Source organism: Nerophis lumbriciformis, linkage group LG21 (assembly GCF_033978685.3).
Source record: "Nerophis lumbriciformis linkage group LG21, RoL_Nlum_v2.1, whole genome shotgun sequence".
NCBI classification, from domain to species: domain Eukaryota; kingdom Metazoa; phylum Chordata; class Actinopteri; order Syngnathiformes; family Syngnathidae; genus Nerophis; species Nerophis lumbriciformis.
In genome coordinates, this window is record NC_084568.2 from 35260001 (window position 1) to 35287500 (window position 27500).

The following is a 27500-nucleotide window of genomic DNA, read 5'->3' on the forward strand; positions in this document are numbered from 1 at the left end:
TAACAGGGGCCTTGTGTTTTGATACGGATATCAGTCCGATAGGATATCAGCAGGAATCATACAAACCTTTATCATTTTGTGGAATGTAAAAAAGGTATGATCAAGTTAAATTAATCATGAATCAGTTATGTGACCACCGAGCCAGAGGTTCCACGGTAAATATCGGGAATTTTGACCAATAACATTCCAATAACAAAAACGCTCCAACGATGATGGTTAGGGTGAGCAAATCAAGCGCTCCTTTTCTCCCGTATTGCAAGTGGTAAACGTCCCCTTAGCTAACAAACGTGGCGTCGATCGCGTGGGGCTCGGTCGCTGTTTTGGGGGAAGACATTTTGTTTGCTACAGATGCTCGGCAAACATTGAAAAACATCGGGCTTCAACACATCGAACCTTGTCAGTCACCTAAAACACATCAGCACAGTTTTAAAAGCCGACAAAGTAGTTGCCACAAAGAAAGGTGTGCACAACCTACACCTACAGAATAATAGATCAAAATATTATCGGCGTCTCGGTATAAATTTGTCACTTATGATACGATACCGATATCGGAGCCTTGTGTTTTGATACTGTTATCGGTCCAATACGTTATCAGCAGTAATCATACAAACCTTAATCATTTTGTGGAATGTTAAAAAAGGTGAAATTAATCATGAATCAGTTATGTGACCACAGAGCCTTTGACTGTCCTGAAATTAGGGGTCCTCAGAAAATATCGGGAAATTTGACGTTGTACCCATACATCTAAAAAACATGGGGGTTCAACACATCAAACCTTATCAGTCACCTAAAATAGGAATGGAATGGGATAACATACATACACTTTCTAAATTTATAGAAAGAAAGAAAAAAAAAAGAAGTAGACTTGTGTTTTGTTTATGAATAAATAAATATGTATTTTTAAGCCATTTGCTATTTTTGTTTGTAGGATATAATGGCCTTTAAACCCATTTTAGGGCTATGAGCGGGATAAAAAAAAAAAACAGCCAAAAAGTATTTGATTAATGCTATGCACTAAAATATGTTCTGTCACATGCAACAGCAGGAAAAAAATAATTTCAGACATTGTTAATAAATTCTGAGTTGAACTAAACCATTTATGCAGGAAGTTATCTAGAAAAACAAATATTGTGCATGCCTAATTGAAATAGTTAAATATATAGAATATTTAAAATATACATAGTTAATGCAGAAAATTGAGTGATAGAAAAGTAAAACAAAAATAAATAACGAGTACTGTAAATTATGGAAGTTTGTATAAACTATTATAAATTAAAAGGGTATAGTGTACAAACCTTCTCTTGTTGCACAATGAGATGTAAGCATTGGATCATCAAAACAAGAATAATTAGTAATGAGTACTGTAAATTTTGGAAGTTTGAAAAACTATTATAAATGAAAATAATATAGTGTACATAACATGTTAAGTATTGTTTTCCAAAATTAGCTGACCCTTTTTTTGTAGGATATAAAGACCTTTAAATCCATTTTAGGACCAAGAGTGGAATAAAAAAAACGAAGTATTTGACTAATGCTATGCACTAAAATCTGTTCTGCCACGTGCAACTGTAGGAAAAAAATAATTTCAGACATTGTTAATAAATTCTGAGTTGAACTAAACCATTTATGCAGGAAGTTATCTAGAAAAACAAATATTGTGCATGCCTAATTGAAATAGTTAAATATATAGAATATTTAGAATATACATAGTTAATGCAGAAAATTGAGTGATAGAAAAGTAAAACAAAAATAAATAACGAGTACTGTAAATTTTGGAAGTTTGTATAAACTATTATAAATTAAAAGGGTATAGTGTACAAACCTTCTCATGTTGCACAATGAGATGTAAGCATTGGATCATCAAAACAAGAATAATTAGTAATGAGTACTGTAAATTTTGGAAGTTTGAAAAACTATTATAAATGAAAATAATATAGTGTACATAACATGTTAAGTATTGTTTTCCAAAATTAGCTGACCCTTTTTTTGTAGGATATAGAGGCCTTTAAATCCATTTTAGGACCAAGAGTGGAATAAAAAAAACGAAGTATTTGACTAATGCTATGCACTAAAATCTGTTCTGCCACGTGCAACTGTAGGAAAAAAATAATTTCAGACATTGTTAATAAATTCTGAGTTGAACTAAACCATTTATGCAGGAAGTTATCTAGAAAAACAAATATTGTGCATGCCTAATTGAAATAGTTAAATATATAGAATATTTAGAATATACATAGCTAATGCAGAAAATTGAGTGATAGAAAAGTAAAACAAAAATAAATAACGAGTACTGTAAATTTTGGAAGTTTGTATAAACTATAATAAATTAAAAGGGTATAGTGTACAAACCTTCTTATGTTGCACAATGAGATGTGAGCATTGGATCATCAAAACAAGAATAATTAATAACGAGTATTGTAAATTTTGGAAGTTTGAAAAACTATTTTAAATGAAAATAATATAGTGTACATAACATGTTAAGTATTGTTTTCCAAAATTAGCTGCCCCTTTTTTTGTAGGATATAAAGGCCTTTAAATCCATTCTAGGACCAAGAGTGGGAAAAAAAAAACATTTGACTAATGCTATGCACTAAAATCTGTTCTGCCACATGCAACAGTAGGAAAAAAATAATTTCAGACATTGTTAATAAATTCCGAGTTGAACTAAACCATTTATGCAGGAAGTTATCTAGAAAAACAAATATTGTGCATGCCTAGTTGAAATAGTTAAATATATAGAATATTTAGAATATACATAGTTAATGCAGAAAATTGAGTGATAGAAAAGTAAAACAAAAATAAATAACGAGTAATGTACATTTTGGAAGTTTGAATGAACTTTTATAAATGAAAATAGTATAGTGTACAAAACTTCTCATGTTGCACAATGAGATGTAAGCATTGGATCATCAAAACAAGAATAATTAGTAATGAGTACTGTAAATTTTGGAAGTTTGAAAAACTATTATAAATGAAAATAATATAGTGTACATAACATGTTAAGTATTGTTTTCCAAAATTAGCTGACCCTTTTTTTGTAGGATATAAAGACCTTTAAATCCATTTTAGGACCAAGAGTGGAATAAAAAAAACGAAGTATTTGACTAATGCTATGCACTAAAATCTGTTCTGCCACATGCAACAGTAGGAAAAAAAATAATGTCAGACATTGTTAATAAATTCTGAGTTGAACTAAACCATTTATGCAGGAAGTTATCTAGAAAAACAAATATTGTGCATGCCTAGTTGAAATAGTTAAATATATAGAATATTTAGAATATACATAGTTAATGCAGAAAATTGAGTGATAGAAAAGTAAAACAAAAATAAATAACGAGTACTGTAAATTTTGGAAGTTTGTATAAACTATTATAAATTAAAAGGGTATAGTGTACAAACCTTCTCATGTTGCACAATGAGATGTAAGCATTGGATCATCAAAACAAGAATAATTAGTAATGAGTACTGTAAATTTTGGAAGTTTGAAAAACTATTATAAATGAAAATAATATAGTGTACATAACATGTTAAGTATTGTTTTCCAAAATTAGCTGACCCTTTTTTTGTAGGATATAGAGGCCTTTAAATCCATTTTAGGACCAAGAGTGGAATAAAAAAAACGAAGTATTTGACTAATGCTATGCACTAAAATCTGTTCTGCCACGTGCAACTGTAGGAAAAAAATAATTTCAGACATTGTTAATAAATTCTGAGTTGAACTAAACCATTTATGCAGGAAGTTATCTAGAAAAACAAATATTGTGCATGCCTAATTGAAATAGTTAAATATATAGAATATTTAGAATATACATAGCTAATGCAGAAAATTGAGTGATAGAAAAGTAAAACAAAAATAAATAACGAGTACTGTAAATTTTGGAAGTTTGTATAAACTATAATAAATTAAAAGGGTATAGTGTACAAACCTTCTTATGTTGCACAATGAGATGTGAGCATTGGATCATCAAAACAAGAATAATTAATAACGAGTATTGTAAATTTTGGAAGTTTGAAAAACTATTTTAAATGAAAATAATATAGTGTACATAACATGTTATGTATTGTTTTCCATAATTAGCTGCCCCTTTTTTTGTAGGATATAATGGCCTTTAAACCCATCTTAGGACCAGGAGCGGGATAAAAAAAACAAAGTATTTGACTAATGCAATGCACTAAAAGCTGTTCTGCCACATGCAACAATAGGAAAAAATAAATTTCAGACAATCTTAATAAATTCTGAGTTGAATTATTATTATGCATATTAAGGTATATTTGTGAGCACTATTGCCACCACAAAAGAGCGAAAGAACTTCAGACAGATTGCCAGCAGGTGGGATGTAAAGGGAAGCAAGGAGACGAGGACAAGCAAGGACAGCTAACCTGCCCTGGGTCTAATCTCCTGGATCGTTACATCCTGATAAAAGCAGCCTTTGCATCTCCACAAGACAGCCAGGGCATCCACGTCAGTCCCTCTCTTTGGGAGGACTTACAGCAAACTCCCTTGTCTGACAAGGTGGAGGAAAGAAAAGATTCTAAATCTAGACGTCAGCTTCCATACGCTGCGATGTGAGCTGCAGACTGATTGACTTTCACCTTCAGCTGCCGTGTGACAGCAGCCATGATGGAGCTGCTCACACACTCAGTCCTCCAACACGGAAGAAACCAGCGCCGTGTGGACCACCACAGGTGAACAGAACACTCTCGCACTAGGCTGGTCCCCATACCAATATTTTGGTACCGGTACCAAAATGTATTTCGATACTTTTCAATACTTTTCTAAATAAAGGGGACCACAAAAATTAGCATTATTGGCTTTATAAACATACTCAGTGGCCTAGTGGTTACAGTGTCCGCCCTAAGATGGGTAGGTTGTGAGTTCAAACCCCAGCCAAGTCATACCAGTACAGTACTAATTTTTGTTTTGATGATCCAATGTTTACATCTCATTGTGCAACAAGAGAAGGTTTGTGCACTATACCATTTTTATTTACCCGCACACTCACTCGTTTTAATGCTATGCTCAAACTGCTTGGCCGTCGTGTCAATTTAGCCGTGGAGAAGAAAAATGGCTGTGACGTCACATGCAACCCTCCTCTTTTTTCCACCGAATGCCTCAGAGTCATATAACCTAGTATTTGACACATGCTAACTGTTAGCATGCGAACCGTTCAAGGTCATTTTGCACATATACGCGTCATAGTCATACAACTTTGTGCTTAACCCATGCTAACAGTAGCATGCCAACATTTTGAGCCAGTTTTGCAGCCGAACGCCTAAGTCATATGACCTAGTATTTGACACGTGCTAACTGTTAGTCTGCGAACCGTTCAAGGTCACTTTGCACGTATACGCTTCATAGTCATGCAACTTTGTACTTGACACATGCTCACAGCAGCATGCTAACAGTAGCATGCCAACATTTTGAGCCAGTTTTGCAGCTGAACGCCTCAGAGTCATATAACCTAGTATTTGACACGTGCTAACTGTTAGCATGTGAACCGTTCAAGGTCATTTTGCACGTATACGCTTCATAGTCATACGATTTTGTACTTGATGCATGCTAATAGTAGCATGCCAACATTTTGAGCCAGTTTTGCAGCTGAACACCTCAGAGTCATATAACCTAGTATTTGACACGTGCTAACTGTTAGCATGCGAACCGTTCAAGGTCACTTTGCACGTATACGCTTCATAGTCATGCAACTTGTACTTAACGCATGCTCACAGCAGCATGCTAACCGTAGCATGCCAACATTTTGAGCCAGTTTTGCAGTCGAATGTCTCAGTCTTATAACATGGTAGTTGACCTATGCTAACTGTTAGCATGCTTACTGTTTTAGCTTATTTTGCACACTTACGCTTCATAGTCTTAACATGTCATGTACACTGTATTATTTTTATTTATAATAGTTTATACAAACTTCCAAAATTTATAGTACTCATTATTTTTGTTTTGATGATCCAATGTTTACATCTCATTGTGCAACAAGAGAAGGTTTGTACACTATACCATTTTTATCTATAATAGTTTATACAAACTTCCAAAATGTACATTACTCGTTATTTATTTTTGTTTTGATTTTCTATCACTCAATTTCGAACGGTTGGAACAGCAATACGACATTTTCTGCTCAAACTCGACACTCGCACTCGCTCGTTTTAATGCTACGCTCAAACTGCTTGGCCGTCGTGTCAATTTAGCCGTGAAGAAGAAAAATGGATGTGACGTCACATGCAACCCTCCTCTTTTTCCAACCGAACGCCTCAGAGTCATAGAACTTCGTATTTGACACGTGCTGTTAGCATGCTTACTGTTTTAGCTAATTTTGCACACTTACGCTTCATAGTTGTAACATGTTATGTACTGTTATTTTCATTTATAATGGTTTATACAAACTTCCAAAATTTACAGTACTCGTTATTTTTGTTTTGATGATCCAATGTTTACATCTCATTGTGCAACAAGAGAAGGTTTGTGCACTATACCATTTTTATTTATAATAGTTTACACAAACTTCCAAAATGTACATTACTCGTTATTTATTTTTGTTTGACTTTTCTATCACTCAATTTCGAACGGTTGGAACAGCAATACGACATTTTCTGCTCAAACTCGACACTCGCTCGTTTTAATGCTACGCGCAAACTGCTTGACCGTCGTGTCAATTAAGCCTTGAAGACGAAAAATGGATGTGACGTCACATGAAACCCTCCTCTTTTTTCCACCGAACGCCTCATAGTCATATAACCTAGTATTTGACACATGCTAACTGTTAGCATGCTTACTGTTTAAGCCAATTTTGCACACTTAAGCTTCATAGTCGTAACATGTTATTTACACTGTATTATTTTCATTTATAATGGTTTATACAAACTTCCACAATTTACAGTACTCATCATTTTTGTTTTGATGATCCAATGTTTACATCTCATTGTGCAACAAGAGAAGGTTTGTGCACTATACCATTTTTATTCATAATAATTTATACAAATTTCCAAAATGTACATTACTCGTTATTTATTTTTGTTTGACTTTTCTATCACTCAATTTTGAACGGTTGGAACAGCAATACGTCATTTTCTGCTCATTTCTCGCACGTTTTAATGCTACGCTCAAACTGCTTGACCGTAGTGTCAATTTAGCCGTGACGAAGAAAAATGGATGTGACGTGACATGAAACCCTCCTCTTTTATCCACCGAACACCTCAGAGTCATATAACCTAGTATTTGACACATGCTAACTGTTAGCATGCAAACTGTTTTAGCTTATTTTGCACACTTACGCTTCATAGTCGTAACATGTTATGTACACTGTATTATTTTCATTTATAATAGGTTATACAAATTCCAAAATTTACAGTACTCATTATTTTTGTTTTGATGGTCCAATGTTTACATCTCATTGTGCAACAAGAGAAGGTTTGAACACTATACCATTTTTTTAATAATAGTTTGTACAGACTTGCAAAATGAACATTACTAGTTTTTTTTTGTTTTTTTTACTTTTCTATCACTCAATTTCGAACGGTTGGAACAGCAATACGACATTTTCTGTTCATTTCTCGCTCGTTTTAATGCTACGCTCAAACTGCTTGACCGTAGTGTCAATTGAGCCGTGAAGAAGAAAAATGGATGTGACGTCACATGAAACCCTCCTCTTTTATCCACCGAACACCTCAGAGTCATATAACCTAGTATTTGACACATGCTAACTGTTAGCATGCAAACTGTTTTAGCTTATTTTGCACACTTACGCTTCATAGTCGTAACATGTTATGTACACTGTATTATTTTCATTTATAATAGTTTATACAAACTTCCAAAATTTACAGTACTCATTATTTTTGTTTTGATGATCCAATGTTTACATCTCATTGTGCAACAAGAGAAGGTTTGTGCACTATACCATTTTTATTCATAACAGTTTATACAAACTTCCAAAATGTACATCACTCGTTATTAATTTTCGTTTTGCTTTTCTATCACTCAATTTTGAACGATTGGAACAGCAATACGACATTTTCTGCTCAAACTCGACACTCGCACTCGCTCGTTTTAATGCTACGCTCAAACTGCTTGGCCGTCGTGTCAATTTAGCCGTGAAGAAGAAAAATGGATGTGACGTCACATGCAACCCTCCTCTTTTTCCAACCGAACGCCTCAGAGTCATATAACCTAGTATTTGACACGTGCTGTTAGCATGTTTACTGTTTTAGCTAATTTTGCACACTTACGCTTCACAGTCGTAACATGTTATGTACACTGTACTATTTTCATTTATAATGGTTTATACAAACTTCCAAAATTTACAGTACTCGTTTTTGTTTTGATGATCCAATGTTTACATCTCATTGTGCAAAAAGAGAAGGTTTGTACACTATACCATTTTTATTTATAATAGTTTATACAGACTTCCAAAATGTACACTACTCGTTTTTTTTTTTTTTTTTTTACTTTTCTATCACTCAATTTCGAACGGTTGGAACACCAATACGACATTTTCTGCTCATTTCTTGCTCGTTTTAATGCTACGCTCAAACTGCTTGACCGTAGTGTCAATTGAGCCGTGAAGAAGAAAAATGGATGTAACGTCACATGAAACCCTCCTCTTTTATCCACCGAACGCCTCAGAGTCATATGACCTAGTATTTGACACATGCTAACTGTTAGCATGCAAACTGTTTTAGCTTATTTTGCACACTTACGCTTCATAGTCGTAACATGTTATGTACACTGTATTATTTTCATTTATAATAGTTTATACAAACTTCCACAATTTACAGTACTCATTATTTTTGTTTTGATGATCCAATGTTTCCATCTCATTGTGCAACAAGAGAAGGTTTGTACACTATATCATTTTTATTTATAATAGTTTACACAAACTTCCAAAATATACATTACTCGTTATTTATTTTCGTTTTGCTTTTCTATCACTCAATTTCGAACGATTGGAACAGCAATACGACATTTTCTGCTCAAACTCGACCCGCACTGTCATTTGTTTTAATGCTGCGCTCAAACTGCTTGGCCGTCGTGTCAATTTAGCCATGGAGAAGAAAAATGGCTGTGACGTCACATGCAAACCCTCCTCTTTTTCCCACCGAATGCCTCAGAGTCATATAACCTAGTATTTGACACATGCTAACTGTTAGCATGCGAACCGTTCAAGGTCATTTTGCACATATACGCGTCATAGTCATACAACTTTGTGCTTAACGCATGCTAACAGTAGCATGCCAACATTTTGAACAGTTTTGCAGCCGAACGCCTCAGTCTTATAACTTGGTAGTTGACCCATGCTAACTGTTAGTATGCTTACTGTTTTAGCTAATTTTGCACACTTACGCATAATAGTCGTAACATGTTATGTATACTATATTATTTTCATTTACAATAGTTTATACAAACTTCCAAAATTTACAGTACTCATTTTTGTTTTGATGATCCAATGTTTACATCTCATTGTGCAACAAGAGAAGGTTTGTACACTATATCATTTTTATTTATAATAGTTTACACAAACTTCCAAAATATACATTACTCGTTATTTATTTTCGTTTTGCTTTTCTATCACTCAATTTCGAACGATTGGAACAGCAATACGACATTTTCTGCTCAAACTCGACCCGCACTGTCATTTGTTTTAATGCTGCGCTCAAACTGCTTGGCCGTCGTGTCCATTTAGCCATGGAGAAGAAAAATGGCTGTGACGTCACATGCAAACCTTCCTCTTTTTCCCACCGAATGCCTCAGAGTCATATAACCTAGTATATGACACATGCTAACTGTTAGCATGCGAACCGTTCAAGGTCATTTTGCACATATACGCGTCATAGTCATACAACTTTGTGCTTAATGCATGCTAACAGTAACATGCCAACATTTTGAGCCAGTTTTGCAGCCGAACGCCTAAGTCATATGACCTAGTATTTGACACGTGCTAACTGTTAGTCTGCGAACCGTTCAAGGTCACTTTGCACGTATACGCTTCATAGTCATGCAACTTTGTACTTGACACATGCTCACAGCAGCATGCTAACAGTAGCATGCCAACATTTTGAGCCAGTTTTGCAGCTGAACGCCTCAGAGTCATATAACCTAGTATTTGACACGTGCTAACTGTTAGCATGTGAACCGTTCAAGGTCATTTTGCACGTATACGCTTCATAGTCATACGATTTTGTACTTGATGCATGCTAACAGTAGCATGCCAACATTTTGAGCCAGTTTTGCAGCTGAACGCCTCAGAGTCATATAACCTAGTATTTGACACGTGCTAACTGTTAGCATGCGGACCGTTCAAGGTCATTTTGCACGTATACGCTTCATAGTCATGCAACTTTGTACTTGACGCAAGCTCACAGCAGCATGCTAACAGTAGCATGCCAATATTTTGAGCCAGTTTTGCAGCCGAACGCCTCAGTCTTATAACTTGGTAGTTGACCCATGCTAACTGTTAGCATGCTTACTGTTTTAGCTAATTTTGCACACTTACGCTTCATAGTCATAACATGTTATGTACTGTTATTTTCATTTATAATGGTTTATACAAACTTCCAAAATTTACAGTACTCGTTATTTTTGTTTTGATGATCCAATGTTTACATCTCATTGTGCAACAAGAGAAGGTTTGTAAACTATACCATTTTTTTTTTTATAATAGTTTATACAGACTTGCAAAATGTACATTACTCGTTATTTTATTTTTTTTTTTACTTTTCTATCACTCAATTTCGAACGGTTGGAACAGCAATACAACATTTTCTGCTCATTTCTCGCTCGTTTTAATGATACGCTCAAACTGCTTGATCGTAGTGTCAATTTAGCCGTGAAGAAGAAAAATGGATGTGCTGTCACATGAAACCCTCCTCTTTTTCCCACCGAACGCCTCAGAGTCATATAACCTAGTATTTGACACATGCTAACTGTTAGCATGCGATCTGTTTTAGCTTATTTTGCACACTTACGCTTCATAGTCGTAACATGTTATGTACACTATATTATTTTCATTTATAATAGTTTATACAAACTTCCAAAATTTACAGTACTCATTTTTGTTTTGATGATCCAATGTTTACATCTCATTGTGCAACAAGAGAAGGTTTGTGCCCTATACCATTTTTATTTATAATAGTTTACACAAACTTCCAAAATGTACATTACTCGTTATTTACTTTTGTTTACTTTTCTATCACTCAATTTCGAATGGTTGGAACAACAATATGACATTTTCTGCTCAAACTCGTTATCGCTCGTTTTTTTAATGCTACGCGCAAACTGCTTGGCCGTCGCGCGAATCCAAAACAAACGCCACATGCAACCCGGCAATTTAACGCCTCTGGACGGAACCAAGCGGGTCACACGCGGAGGCGTTGGCGAATGTGTGATTACTTGCCCAGAGTGCCTTATGCATGCGGACTTAATGCCGCACTTAAAACCGCATTGCAAGTCGAAGCTTTTATTCACTTTGTCTCCCGTCAATGGGCTTTACAACCGGAGCCTCCAGACAGAGAGAGTTCCGGAGTGTGCATAATATTTAATAATAAAAAAAAAAATACCCTGATGTTACTGCGAAAGCCATGAAAGTCAAACACCATTGTTTAGTGCTTAACAGGGGAGACGGAGGAGGGGGCGATTGTGTGTGACGTTTCATCAAAAAGGCACGTCCGACTTTGGGACTCGGGACCTTTTTTTTTTTTTGTGCGCGTTTTGTGTGAGTAAAAGTCAATGAGCCTCCGCACGCTCGCAAACGGCTGCACGCATGCATTTAGGAATATTTTCGGGGAGAGTGTGCGAGCGTGCATGAATTCGTAAGTGTGTGTGTGTGTGTGTGTGTGAGTCACCGTTGTGGCTGAGATTAGTGTGACAAAGCGCGGCGACAGAACTGAGGCCATCTGGAGACGGATGACGAGGAGGAGGAGGAGGAGGAAGAGGGGCGACCCATCAGCAGGTGGGAACAGGGATGACAAAAAGATAACATTTGAGGACACACTCGGAGGCTCTTTTGCACCAGCAAATGAGCTGCTTGTCAACACTTGAGTGGTGGAATGACCCCGCGGGAGGGCTGCGGCATCACGGCAAGCACCGGCAATCGCAGTTATTTGGAGTGATAAAGGGTTGTCCCCATACTTTTCTAAATAAAGGGCACCGCAAAACAATGGCAATATTGGCTTTATTTTAACAAAAAAATCTTAGGGTACATGAAACATATGTTTATTATTGCAATTTAGTCCTTAAATAAAATAGTGAACAAACTAGACAACTTGTCTTTTAGTAGTAAGTAAACAAACAAAGACTCCTAATTAGTCTATGCAGTAACATATTGTGTCATGCATCATTCTATTACAAACCCCGTTTCCATATGAGTTGGGAAATTGTGCTAGATGTAAATATAAATATTCAACCCATATTCAGTTGAATGTGCTACAAAGACAACATATTTGATGTTCAAGCTGATAAACTTTTTTTTTTCTGCAAATAATCATTAACTTTAGAATTTGATGCCAGCAACACGTGACAAAGAAGTTGGGAAAGGTGGCAAAAAAGACTGACAAAGTTGAGGAATGCTCATCAAACACTTATTTGGAACATCCCACAGGTGAGCAGGCTAATTGGGAACAGGTGGGTGCCATGATTGGGTATAAAAGTAGATTCCATGAAATGCTCAGTCATTCACAAACAAGGATGGGGTGAGGGTCACCACTTTGTCAACAAATGCGTGAGCAAATTGTTGAACAGTTTAAGAAAAACCTTTCTCAACCAGCTATTGCAAGGAATTTAGGGATTTCACCATCTACGGTCCGTAATATCATCAAAGGGTTCAGAGAATCTGGAGAAATCACTGCACGTACAGCAGCTAAGCCCGTGACCTTCGATCCCTCAGGCTGTACTGCATCAACAAGCGACATCAGTGTGTAAAGGATATCACCACATGGACTCAGGAACACTTCAGAAACCCACTGTCAGTAACTACAGTTGGTCGCTACATCTGTAAGTGCAAGTTAAAACTCTCCTATGCAAGGCGAAAACCGTTTATCAACAACACCCAGAAACGCCGTCGGCTTCGCTGGGCCTGAGCTCATCTAAGATGGACTGATACAAAGTGGAAAAGTGTTCTGTGGTCTGACGAGTCCACATTTCAAATTGTTTTTGGAAACTGTGGTCGTCGTGTCCTCCGGACCAAAGAGGAAAGGAACCATCCGGATTGTTATAGGCGCAAAGTGTAAAAGCCAGCATGTGTGATGGTATGGGGGTGTATTAGTGCCCAAGACATGGGTAACTTACACATCTGTGAAGGCGCATTTAATGCTGAAAGGTACATGCATGTTTTGGAGCAACATATGTTGCCGTCCAAGCAACGTTACCATGGACGCCCCTGCTTATTTCAGCAAGACAATGCCAAGCCACGTGTTACATCAACGTGGCTTCATAGTAAAAGAGTGCGGGTACTAGACTGGCCTGCCTGTAGTCCAGACCTGTCTCCCATTGAAAATGTGTGGCGCATTATGAAGCCTAAAATAGCACAACGGAACAACTTAAGCTGTACATCAAGCAAGAATGGGAAAGAATTCCACCTGAGAAGCTTCAAAAATGTGGCTCCTCAGTTCCAAAACGTTTACTGAGTGTTGTTAAAAGGAAAGGCCAGTGGTGAACATGCCCTTTCCCAACTACTTTGTCACGTGTTGCAGCCATGAAATTCTAAGTTAATTACTATTTGCAAAAAAAAAATAACGTTTATGAGTTAGAACATAAAATATGTTGTCTTTCTAGCATATTCAACTGAATATGGGTTGAAAAGGATTTGCAAATCATTGTGTTCCGTTTATATTTACATCTAACACAATTTCCCAACTCATATGGAAACGGGGTTTGTATTTTGTCAACATTATAAAGGACAAGCTGTAAAAAGGGATTATTATTCTACTTGTTCATTTACTGTTAATATCTGCTTACTTTGTTTTAACATGTTCTATTTACACTTCTGTTAAAATATAATAGTCACTTATTCTTCTCTTCTTTGATACTTTACATTTGTTTTGGATGATACCACAAATGTAGGTATCGATCTGATACCAAGTAGTTACAGGATCATACATTGGTCATATTCAAAGTCCTCATGAGTCCAGGGACGTATTTCCTGAGTTTATAAACATATGAATTAAAAAAAAAGGAAAAAAGATTTTGCGACAATAAAAAATATCGATGTAATCGTAGTAGTATCGACTAGATACGGTATTGCACTTGGTATCATTACAGTGCATGTTAGGTGTGGATACACCAACGACATTGTGACGCCGGTGAGCTATTGTATGCTCCGACAGTGTGTAGTAAAGCATGTTTAGCTATTCCTCGTCCTCCAGTGATAATGCTACTTGTAAGAAACATACTTTATTTGTCACTATGGAGGCGAGGATTAGTGATTTAGAAGTAGCTAAAACAATAATGACTGCGGATGGCCATGTCTTAAAGCACCTCTTCCTGAGGGCATTTCAGTGTTATAACTTCACCTTTATTTTTACTTTTTAAGTCAAAATGTGTCTGTTCGCCCTTTTCTGTCTACACACTGTGTCTGCTTGTAAGTACTCTGTGTGTGTGCGCTGCCGAACATGCTCCTCTGCTCGGAAAACTAGCAATGTCACGACTCGCAGTCATGCCTGTAAAAAAAAAAATAAGGCGAACTGGTACTTTTCAAACAGAGTACAGTACAGTTTTTGATTCATTTGTACTGCGATACTATACTAGTACCGGTATACCATACAACCCTAGAGTGATATTGTAGTCAGGACTATTCAAACATGAATATTTGTTGTAGCACCAAAACTCAACTTAAAATAAATGGGTTATACTTGTATAGTGCTCTTTGACACTATTTCCACATTCACTCATTCACACACACATTCACACACTGATGGAGGGAGCTGCCATGCAAGGCAGCTAACCACCACCCATCAGGAGCAAGGGTGAAGTGTCTTGCTCAAGGACACAACGGACGTGACTAGGTTGGTCTCGGGTGGGGATCGAACCAGGAACTGTCCGGTTGCTGGCACGGCCACTCCCCCAACAGCGCCACGCCGTCCCAAAAAATATAGTTGTAAAGAATAAACAAACAATATGATTCACTTATTTTACCAATTTAATTAAATGCAAAAATCCTCACATTTATTCACTTTTGAAACCGTTATTTTGTTAGCGCAGTCTGACCGGATGTGGCGCACCGCGCTGTTATTGTGAAGGGCGGGGGAAGTGTGCCGTGCTGCTGTTGTAAATATGCGACCACTGTTTGTACATGGCTGTTACATCCGTGATGTCGTTCACAACAACACAAGCAGATGAAATGTGTTGCGGCTGTGTGGGTTGTTCCTGCTAGCTTTGGCGTCGCTGTTTCTAGTGACCTCCTCCACCTGCACCAAAAATGATTCCTGGGCATGGCCACTGCTGCTGCTCACTACTCCCCTCACCTCCCAGGGGGTGATCAAGGGTGATGGGTCAAATGCAGAGAATAACTTCGCCACACCTAGTGTGTGTGCATACTTGCCAACCCTCCCGGATTTTCCGGGAGACTCCCGAAATTCAGCGCCTCTCCCCAAAACCTCCCGGGACAAAATTTCTCCCGAAAATCTCCCGAAATTCAGGCGGAGCTGGAGGCCACGCCCCCTCCAGCTCCATGCGGACCTGAGTCCGCTTTCCCACAATATAAACAACGTCTACAGTAAAGCAGTTCGTCTGCCGTAAACAGCAATGTTGTGACACTCTTAAACAGGACAATACTGCCATCTAGTGCATTTGATGAAAGCACTTTTGTGCGTGCCACACATCAATGCATCATCAGAGAGGGTGTTCAGCATGGTTAGAAAGATAGTGACAGAGAATAGAACAAGGATGGACAATTCAACCCTTAACTCAACAATGAGTAGATGAGTGTGTATATGTGTAAATAAATGAACACTGAAATCCAAGTATTTCTTTTATTTATTTATATATATATATATATATATATATATATATATATATATATATATATATATATATATATATATATATATATATATATATATATATATATCCATCCATCTTCTACCGCTTATTCCCTTCGGGGTCACGGGGATATATATATATATATATATATATATATATATATATATATATATGAAATACTTGACTTGGTGAATTCTAGCTGTAAATATACTCCTCCCCTCTTAACCACGCCCCCGCCCCAACCACGCCCCCCGCCCCCACCCCCCACCTCCCGAAATTGGAGGTCTCAAGGTTGGCAAGTATGGTGTGTGCGTGACAATCATTGGTACTTTTACTTTAACTTTAACATTGTTTACTTCAGTGCGTGTCGCGGATAAACGAGCGCCCGTGGACATAATATTTTCCCAAACAAAGGTTCCTTCTCCTCACGACGACAACATTTCACTCACATTCATGTAAATTTCCTTGTTATTCTGCGTTTAACGGCGGATTAAGTTTTATCAGCCTAATATGTGACTCCGTCCACGGTTACGTCAACGCGGAAATCACGCCTTACTTTTTTCACTTAGTTTAGCACTGTGTCGAATAAAAAGTAGACATCCCAAACTTCCCGTAGAAATGCTGCGCTGCCCAGTCATCACTTTTCCTGCCTTCCTCATTTTTAATCATAAAAACAAAACAAAACAAAAAATCAGCACAAATTGTTTTATTCCTTGGTTTTGTTGGTGAAAGTGTCTCCTGAGTTAATTTTCTTGTCGGGATCCCCAGCAAAAACATCCAGAAGCTACAATATGTACAGAATAGTGCTGCTAGGATCCTGATGAGAGTGTGGAAATACGACCATATCACACCAACTCTCAAATCCCTTCACTGGCTTCCTGTTCCACTCAGGATTGAATTCAAAGTCTCCCTACTAACCCACCAGTGCCTCCATGGAAATGCCCCCCTCTACCTCAAAGAACTACTCACCCTCAAATCCTCCACATGACACCTTCGCTCCGGACAGGCTAATCTCCTCCAAACTCCGAGGACAAAGCTACAAACAATGGGAGACCGGGTTTTCTGCTTCGCCGCTCCCAGTCTGTGGAATGCTCTCCCTGACCACTTGAGGGCACCACAGACTGTGTATTTTAAAAAAGGCTTAAAAACCCTTATTTTTAAAAAAGCCTTTTTTTTTTTTTGATATATGCATACTAGTTTTAGCTATTTGGCTTTTCTAGCTTTTATTTGTATTTATTTTTTTAATATATTTATTTTTATTTTTATTGTATTTATTTTTATGCACTGTAGCACTTTGAGGTTTTTTACTCAATATAAAGTGCTTTTTACAAATAAAATCTATTAATATTATTATTATTATTATTGTTATCAATTTGAATTCATTATTTATTGAGTTTATTTAATTTCAGTTCAAAATGACTCAAGGCGGTCAAAAAATGTTTGTCTTTTAAATAAGGATTTTTATTTTTATTTATTTTTTAATTCCAGGCAAATGGATGCGTTTTAACACTTTTCTGTTTAGGAATAAGCCAACAATGTTAACAAAGTTGTTCTGTGTTGTAAGTTAATCCATGTTTTTTTCGTCTTGTTTTTTTTTTAACTTGAATAAAGACACAATGTTATGCAGAGGTGTACTTATAACAATTTTATAGACAAATGGTCTGTAAAAGGTTTTTTTCTCCTCAATGAGAAGAACTACTATAATCAGTGTGCCACCGTCTCCATCAATAGACTGAGTCAAATAGTTAAGCCAGCTGTATTTTTGCCTCATTACTGTGAGAATCCTGCGTGTGACTGAATCATTCAGGAGAGCAGATAATACTGAATCATCCATTTTTTTCGGACTCAGATCAATAGTTCATTCTTCACTCTTGCTTTAAGTGAGGGATGAGGCAACAAGTAACCCAGACACTTTACAGGTGTTCAACAAAACAATAATTGGTGCACGTTTCACCTTGTCTATAAAGTCTCCAAATAAACACATTTTCTTGTTTGCAAACTAATCTGGACTTCCTGTACTTGGCAGTAACAGTTAGTATCCCTCTCTGCTCGTGGGCAGTAGCTATTATAATAATAGACCCCAGGACGCAGGGACGGAAGGCAACGTGCATGTGAATCAATGCATATTTAATTGTGTGTGGGGGAGGGAGAGTGTTGCAGCAGCGTAGTTGACGCAGTGGACCACAGGTGAGTCCGAAACACTTAAAAAAAATAAAAAAAAATAAATGCCCCCAAAAATAGAGGCCTGACCGACATGAAGAAAAACAAGATAGAGAATGAACCTAACATAGCAGGTGAGGCTCCAAACTGGGAACAGGTGAGGAACGAGCGCACTGAGCCAAGGTAAAGCTGTAAGCAGGAGAGCCCAACAGGAAGTGGAAATAACAAACTAAAAGCACAGGAAATGAAATGGAAGCAATAGTATAGAACTAAAACATAGACAACAAAACAAGTCTAAGTTTTAGTTTGTAGAAAAGTTTGAAGTCAGTTAGTTTGACTAATCAAAGGACCATAAATGCATAAACCCCTGATTAAGTTGCAATGTAAAAAAAAAAAAAGTGCAAGAATTGTACTGTAAAAATAAGTCCTACTATTTTTTCTTTTTTTTTTAAGTTACAGTAATTCATGGCTTAAAAATAAAATGGTAAATTTTACAGTAAACAAAAAAAGTCGCTATAATTTGTTAGTAAAATCTATGTTTTTTTGTTTTTTTTACAGTGTATGCCTTCAAATTGACACAGAAATTGGCCACCTGGCAGATTTTGAGGGATTTACAAAGCAATGCAAGACATTGCTTTTTTCTTCTTTTTTTTTTACAGAAAATAATACTTCAAGGAACACACTGCCTTCATAGTATGACATTTTGCTGATACTAAATGGTGATATCACTTTTTCCAATCACGTTAATGAGCAAAAATGGACACTTTCATCTCCGCTCTCACTCGCTGCGTGGTAAAATGGTCTCATATCAGTAAAGTCTCCATGAAACGGCCTGAATTTGCCTAATTTAGTGTGAAACCCGGACGCGCGATCCTGATCAGATCTTATCGGAGTGGGACCGTGTCTAATTACGCCTGCACAGCCGCGACAACAATTGGCCCAACACCACATTTTCAAAGAGTGCCTCTGTGTCAGCGTCAAAGAGCTGTCCGTGGTGCTGAAAGGGAGTCGCTGACCAAGGTAGCCGAAAGTCCCCCACACAGGACCCGGCTTTTTAACACCATCGTTATATCGCCATAATCCATGTTAATGACAACTTCTAAATCAATGATCTAATAAACTACATTCTTTGCAAGTACCATTATCACTGGAGGACTCGAGAGCAAGGAAGACGCTACACTACACTCCATAGGAGGATACTAGAAAACATTGAAAACCGTCAAGAGGAGGGCGGATAGAGACATACATACAGTATCGACAGTAATGACACCAAGTACAGTATCAGTATATGATCGATACAACGATGATTTACAAAAAAAAAAAATTTTTTGTCCTTTTTTTGTTAACAATTCAGGAAAAAATGGCCGATAATGTAGTCGCTTTTACTTTGTGTTCAATTATTTTGCACTCTTTTGCTGAAAACACACAATTAATAATCAATGATCTTGAACATATGCACCAGTATCGGTCAAAATTGTTTGTAGTATCACACTATTAAGACTTTTTTATTTTTATTTTTATTTTTTAATTGCAACATCTAAAAATTATTATAACTGCTGTATTATTTCATTATAACATTTCTGAGTCTCGATCTAGTCGCTAGATGGCCCTAGTGTTTAGTTTATGGTGTGTTGGCTAGTCAGTTCAGTCTTTTGTTGCGCCCTAAAACATGTTAATACTGTAAGCATTGCACTTATTACGCACCAAATGTCGGATTGTACAATTCAGGAAAAAAGGGCAAATAATGTCGTCAGTTTTAATTGTGTTCAGTTATTTTGCACTATTTTGCTCAAAAATAATCAATCAATTAATATCCAATGATCTTGAACATAGGCACTAGTATCAGCCCAAATCGTTTGTAGTATCACATTATTGTTATGTAAGCATTGCTTTTATTACGTGCCAAAAGTTCGATTGTACAATTCCGGAAAAAAGGGCCAATAATGTCGTCAGTTTTACTTGTGTTCAGTTATTTTGCACTATTTTGCTCAAAATAATCAATCAATTAGTAATCAATGATCTTGAACATAGGCACCAGTATCAGCCCAAATCGTTTGTAGTATCACACTATTAATAGTTTTTATTTTATTTTTATTTTTTATTGCAACATCTTCAAAATTATTATAAATGCTGTATTATTTTATCATAACATTTCTGAGTCTCGATCACAGTTTTAAGTCTCTAGACGCTAGAGGACCCTAGTGTTTAGTTTATGGTGTGTTGGCTAGTCAGTTCAGTCTTTTGTTGCACCCTAAAACATGTTAATACTGTAAGCATTGCTTTTATTACGCGCCAAAAGTTCGATTGTACAATTCAGGAAAAAAGGGCCAATAATGTTGTCAGTTTTACTTGTGTTCAGTTATTTTGCACTATTGCTCAAAATAATCAATTCATTATTAATCAAATGATCTTGAACATATGCACCAGTATCAGCCCAGACCGTTTGTAGTATCACACTATTAATAGTTTGTATTATTTTTTTTTTGTATTTTTTATTTTTTTTATTGCAACATCTTAAAAATTATTATAACTGCTGTATTATTTTATCATAGCATTTCTGAGTCTCGATCACAGTTTTAAGTCCCTAGACGCTAGATGGCCCTAGTGTTTAGTTTATGGTGTGTTGGCTAGTCAGTTCAGTCTTTTGTTGCACCCTAAAACATGTTAATACTGTAAGCATTGCTTTTATTACGCGCCAAAAGTTCGATTATACAATTCAGGAAAAAAGGGCCAATAATGTTGTCAGTTTTACTTGTGTTCAGTTATTTTGCACTATTGCTCAAAATAATCAATTCATTATTAATCAAATGATCTTGAACATATGCACCTGTATCAGCCCAGACCGTTTGTAGTATCACACTATTAATAGTTTGTATTATTTTTTTTATTTATTTTTTTTTTTTTATTGCAACATCTTAAAAATTATTATATCTGCTGTATTATTTTATCATAACATTTCTGAGTCTTGATCACAGTTTTAAGTCTCTAGACGCTAGATGGCCCTAGTGTTTAGTTTATGGTGTGTTGGCTAGTCAGTTCAGTCTTTTGTTGCGCCCTAAAACATGTTAATACTGTAAGCATTGCTTTTATTACGCGCCAAAAGTTTGATTATACAATTCCGGAAAAAAGGGCCAATAATGTCGACAGTTTTACTTGTGCTCCGTTATTTTGCACAATTTTGCTCAAAATAATCAATCAATTAGTAATCAATGATCTTGAACATATGCACCAGTATCAGCCCAAATCGTTTGTAGTATCACATTATTAATAGTTTTTATTTATTTTTAATTTTTTATTGCAACATCTTAAAAATTATTATAACTGCTGTATTATTTTATCATAACATTTCTGAGTCTCGATCACAGTTTTAAGTCCCTAGACGCTAGATGGCCCTAGTGTTTAGTTTATGGTGTGTTGGCTAGTCAGTTCAGTCTTTTGTTGCGCCCTAAAACATGTTAATACTGTAAGCATTGCTTTTATTACGCGCCAAAAGTTCGATTGTACAATTCCGGAAAAAAGGGCCAATAATGTCGTCAGTTTTACTTGTGTTCAGTTATTTTGCACAATTTTGCTCAAAATAATCAATTCATTAATTATCAAATGATCTTGAACACATGCACCAGAATCAGCCCAAACCTTTTGTAGTATCACACTATTAAGAGTTTGTATTATTTTTTTTTATTATTTTTTTTTATTGCAACATCTAAAAATTATTATAACTGCTGTATTATTTTATCATAACATTTCTGAGTCTTGATCAAAGTTGTAAGTCCCTAGACGCTAGATGGCCCTAGTGTTTAGTTTATGGTGTGTTGGCTAGTCAGTTCAGTCTTTTGCTGCGCCCTAAAACATGATAATACTGTAAGCATTGCACCTATTACGCGCCAAATGTTCGATTGTACAATTCAGGAAAAAAAGGGCCAATAATGTCGTCAGTTTTACTTGTGTTCAGTTATGTTGCTCAAAATAATCAATCAATTAATAATCATTGATCTTGAACATAGGCACCAGTATCGGACCAAATCGTTTGTAGTATCACCAAAAACTAAGGTAAGACTAAGCGATGATTCCATTTTGGGTTGTGTTTAACTAGTGTAGCATCATGCACAGGAGGATTAGGGTTGTGTTTAACTAGTGTAGCATCATGCACAGGAGGATTGGGGTTGTGTTTAACTAGTGTAGCATCATGCACAGGAGGATTGGGGTTGTGTTTAACTAGTGTAGCATCATGCACAGGAGGATTGGGGTTGTGTTTAACTAGTGTAGCATCATGCACAGGAGGATTGGGGTTGTGTTTAACTAGTGTAGCATCATGCACAGGAGGATTGGGGTTGTGTTTAACTAGTGTAGCATCATGCACAGGAGGATTGGGGTTGTGTTTAACTAGTGTAGCATCATGCACAGGAGGATTGGGGTTGTGTTTAACTAGTGTAGCATCATGCACAGGAGGATTGGGGTTGTGTTTAACTAGTGTAGCATCATGCACAGGAGCATTGGGGTTGTGTTTAACTAGTGTAGCATCATGCACAGGAGGATTGGGGTTGTGTTTAACTAGTGTAGCATCATGCACAGGAGGATTGGGGTTGTGTTTAACTAGTGTAGCATCATGCACAGGAGCATTGGGGTTGTGTTTAACTGCACTTGAATCATACTTGGCACTCTTTCTCATACACAAGTGTCAAACTCAAGGGTGCAGGCGCCATCATTTAAATTGGTCCGCCACTTCATTTAAATCATCATTTATGCGTTTCGGCATGTCATTTAATGTAGTCCTCTCCCATCTTTTATAGTGGCCTGTCACTCTATTTCATTCAACACACCACATAATTTTATGCAGTTCAGCACGTCATTTAAGGTGGCCTGCAACATCTTTTAATTTAGTCTGCTACATCTTTTAATTTAGTCTGCCACATATTTTAATTTAGTTTGCCACATCTTTTAATTTAGTTTGCCACATCTTTTAAAGTGGCCTGCCCCATAATTTAATTTAGTCTGCCTCATCTTTTAATTTAGTCTGCCACATATTTTATTGTGGCCTGCAACATCTTTTAGTTTAGTCTGCTACATATTTTAATTTAGTCTGCCACATATTTTAATTTAGTCTGCCACATATTTTAATTTAGTCTGCTACATCTTTTAATTTAGTTTGCCCCATCTTTTAATTTAGTCTGCCTCATCTTTTAATTTAGTCTGCCACATATTTTATTGTGGCCTGCAACATCTTTTAGTTTAGTCTGCTACATCTTTTAATTTAGTCTGCCACATATTTTAATTTAGTTTGCCACATCTTTTAATTTAGTCTGCCACATCTTTTATGGTGGCCTGCCACATCTTTTAATTTAGTCTGCTTCATCTTTTAATTTAGTCTGCCACATGTTTTATTGTGGCCTGCAACATCTTTTAGTTTAGTCTGCTACATCTTTTAATTTAGTCTACCACATATTTTAATTTAGTTTGCCACATCTTTTAATTTAGTCTGCCACATCCTTTAATGTGGCCTGCCCCATATTTTAATTTAGTCTGCTTCATTTTTTAATTTAGCCTGCAACATCTTTTAGTTTAGTCTGCTACATCTTTTAATTTAGTCTGCCACATATTTTAATTTAGTTTGCCACATCTTTTAATTTAGTCTGCCACATCTTTTAATTTAGTCTGCCACATATTTTAATTTAGTTTGCCACATATTTTAATTTAGTTTGCCACATCTTTTATTGTGGCCTGCCACATCTTTTAATTTAGTCTGCCATATATTTTATTGTGGCCTGCCACATCTTTTAATTTAGTCTGCGACATCTATTAATTTAGTCTGCCACATCTTTTAGTTTAGTCTGCTACATCTTTTAATTTAGTCTGTTACATATTTTAAAGTGGCCTGCCACATCTTTTAATTTAGTCTGCTACATCCTCTAACGAAACCTGCCACATCTTTTTAAGCGGTTCTTTAAATGTGATTCGGCCCGTTATTTATGTGGTCCCCCACGTCATTTAAGTTGGCCCACCCCATAATTGCATGCGGTTCGGCACCTCATTAAAATAATTTAATGTGATCCAGCACGTCATTTCATGTAGCCTGCTATGTCTCTCAATGTGGCCTGCCCCATTTTTTTATTTAGTCCACCAGATCATTCAAAGTGTGCTGCCACTTTTTTTAACTTGGTATACCACACAATTTAAATTGGCCAGCTATATCTTTTAAAGTGACCTGCTACATATTTTAATGTTACTTTCCATATCATTCATTGTGGCCCTCCACACCATTTTACGCGGTTCAGTACGTCATTTAACTTGTCATTAAATGTGATTTGGCATTATTTAAGTTGGCCCACCACGTAATTGCAAGCAGTTTGGCACCTCATTAAATCATCAATTAATTTATTGTGATCCAGCACATAGCTTTATGTAGCCTGCCACATCTTTTAATTTGGTCAACCACGCCATTTAAAGTGGCCTGCTACATCTGTTAAAATGGCCTGCCACATATTTTAATTTGGTATACCACACCATGTAATGTGGCCAGTTATATCTTTTAAAGTGGTCAGCTACAAATTTTAACGTAACCTGCCATTTCATTTATGTTGGCCCGCCACGTCATTTAACTTTGCCCGCCATGTCTTTTAATGTGATTCGGCGCATCAATTTATGTGGTCCCCCACATCATTCAAGTTGGCCCAACGCATAATTGAGGTTCGACACCTCATCAAATCATCAATTCATTTATGGTGATCCGGCACTTTATGTAGCCTGCTATATATTTTAAATTAGCCTGTCGTATCTTTTCATTTGGTCCACCACACCATTTAAGCTGGCCTGCTACATGTTTTAATGTGGCCTGCTACATGTTTGAATGTGTCCTGCTACATGTTTTACAGTAGCTTGCTACATGTTTTAAGGTGGTCTGCTACATGTTTTTATGTGGCCTGCCACATGTTTTAAAGTGGCCTGCTATATCCCTTAATGTGGCCTGCTAAACCTTTATTAGTGGCCTGCTACATCCCTTATCGACTACATCCCTTATCGTGGTCTGTTAAACCTTTTAAATTAGCCTGCTACGTCTTTTAAAGTGGTCTGCTACATCTTCATGTGGCCTGCTACACCTTTAAATGTGGCCTGCTACATCTTTTAATGTGACCTACTACATCCCTTATCGACTACATCCATTGTCGTGGCCTGCTACACCTTTTAAATTAGCCTGCTACATGTTTTACGTGGCCTGTAGCATGTTTTAATGTGGACTGCTACATGTTTTAATGTGGCCTGCTACATGTTTTAATTTGGCCTGCTACATGTTTTAACGTGACCTGCTACACCTTTAAATGTGACCTGCTACATCCCTTATCGACTACATCCCTTATCGTGGTCTGTTACACCTATTAAATTAGCCTGCTACATCTTTTAAAGTGGTCTGCTACATCTTATGTGGCCTGCTAAATCTTTAAAGTGGCCTGCTGCATCCCTTCATGTGGCCTGCTACACCTTTAAATGTGGCCTGCTACATCTTTTAACGTGACCTACTACATCCCTTATCGACTACATTCATTATTGTGGCCTGCTACACCTTTTAAATTAGCCTGCTACATCTTTTAATGTAGCCTGCTACATCTTTATGTGGCCTGCTACATATTTATGTGGCCTGCTACATATTTTAAAATGGCCTGCTACATATTTTTCATTGGCCTGCTACATCTTTTTACTGTGGCCCGCTACATCTTTTATGTGGCCTGCTACATCTTTTATGTGGCCTGCTACATATTTTACGTGGCCTGCTACATATTTTATGTGGCCTGCTACATATTTTAGGTGGCCAGCTACATATTGTAAAGTGGCCTGCTACGTATTTTAAAATTGGCCTGCTACATCTTTTATGTGGCCCGCTACATATTTTATGTGGCCCGCTACATATTTTATGTGGCCTGCTACATATTTTAAATATGGCCTGCTACATATTTTACATTGGCCTGCTACGTATTTTACATTAGCCTGCTACATCTTTTACTGTGGCCTGCTACATCTTGTATGTGGCCAGCTACATATTGCAAAGTGGCCTGCTACGTATTTCAAATCTCGCCTGCTACATATTTTTACTGTGGCCTGCTACATCTTTTTACTGTGGCCTGCTACATCTTTAATGTGGCCTTTTACATATTTTAAAACTGACCTGCTACATATTTTACTTTGGCCTGCTACATCTTTTAACTTGGCCAGTCCTGTCTTTTAATCTCGCCTGCTACATCTTTTTACTGTGGCCTGCTACATCTTTTTACCGTGGCCTGCTACATCTTTAATGTGGCCTGTTACCTATTTTAAAACTGACCTGCTACATATTTTACTTTGGCCTGCTACATGTTTTACTGTGGCCTGCTACATCTTTTAACTTGGCCAGTCCTGTCTTTTAATCTCGCCTACGAAAGGCTGTAAATAGTAAAGCACTTTCTGGCTAAATTTATTTTCTTCTTTCAATTTTTGAAAAAAACAAAACAAAACAATGTTCTTCATGTATTCTAACTCTAATATCTGATCATTCAAAAATAAATTTGCGTGTATTTTTGTGTGCACGTTATCTGCTTGTCACCTTGATTTCAAAGGAAGTCATCATGAATCTGTTAGTGAAACATACACACAGCAAAACACGAGGCTATGACGTCATCACATTGACGTGGATTGACGGTTACAAGTGGCCCCCCCCTCAGGTCAGCCATCATTGCGTCGCGGCCCTCAACTCTTTGTTGCACGGCGGCAGTTTTCCAACTCCAACCGCTACTTCCCTGCGTGACGTGATGTGCGTGGACCGCAGGCGCGAGCGCATAACAGATGATTTAAAGCATTACTGCAGGTTGCATCACGATCATATATATATATATATATATATATATATATATATATATATATATATATATATATAAAATAAATAAAAAAAGCCAGGCGTGCGTAAATTGACGCGCTCTCCAAGCAGACATGTCCCCTCCAACCAGGGGCGCTGCTAGGGATTTTGGGCCCCATGAAAATAATCTTTACAGGGCCCCCAACACAGTGTCATTATATTTTCTGTATTATAATTTCATCATCATTAGGGGCCTCTCTGGCCCCCCCTCTATCATGGGCCCCTATAATCCGTCTCCTTTACCTCCCCTTTTCGGCGCCCCTGCCTCCAACCCCTCCGCGTCTTCGCCTTCACTCCAGGCTTGATTGCCGCCTATTGAGTGACGGCGTCCTGCGGGATCGCTTGACGCATCTCAATCCGCGCGCCTCGTGGGAGCCGTCACGAGGTGACAAATGAATACCTTTCATGCACCTTTTTTTTTTTTTTTTTCTCTTATTAAATCATTAATTTTGCGGAGTCGCTCCGTGGGGCTCTGGTGCCACG

General features: G+C 37.1%; 1 protein-coding gene across 1 annotated transcript in view; it reads right to left on the reverse strand.

The window, feature by feature from the left end:
- csmd2 (CUB and Sushi multiple domains 2) overlaps positions 1 to 27500 on the reverse strand; it is an 828472-nt gene that overhangs the window by 799706 nt on the left and 1266 nt on the right. The window lies entirely within an intron of this gene.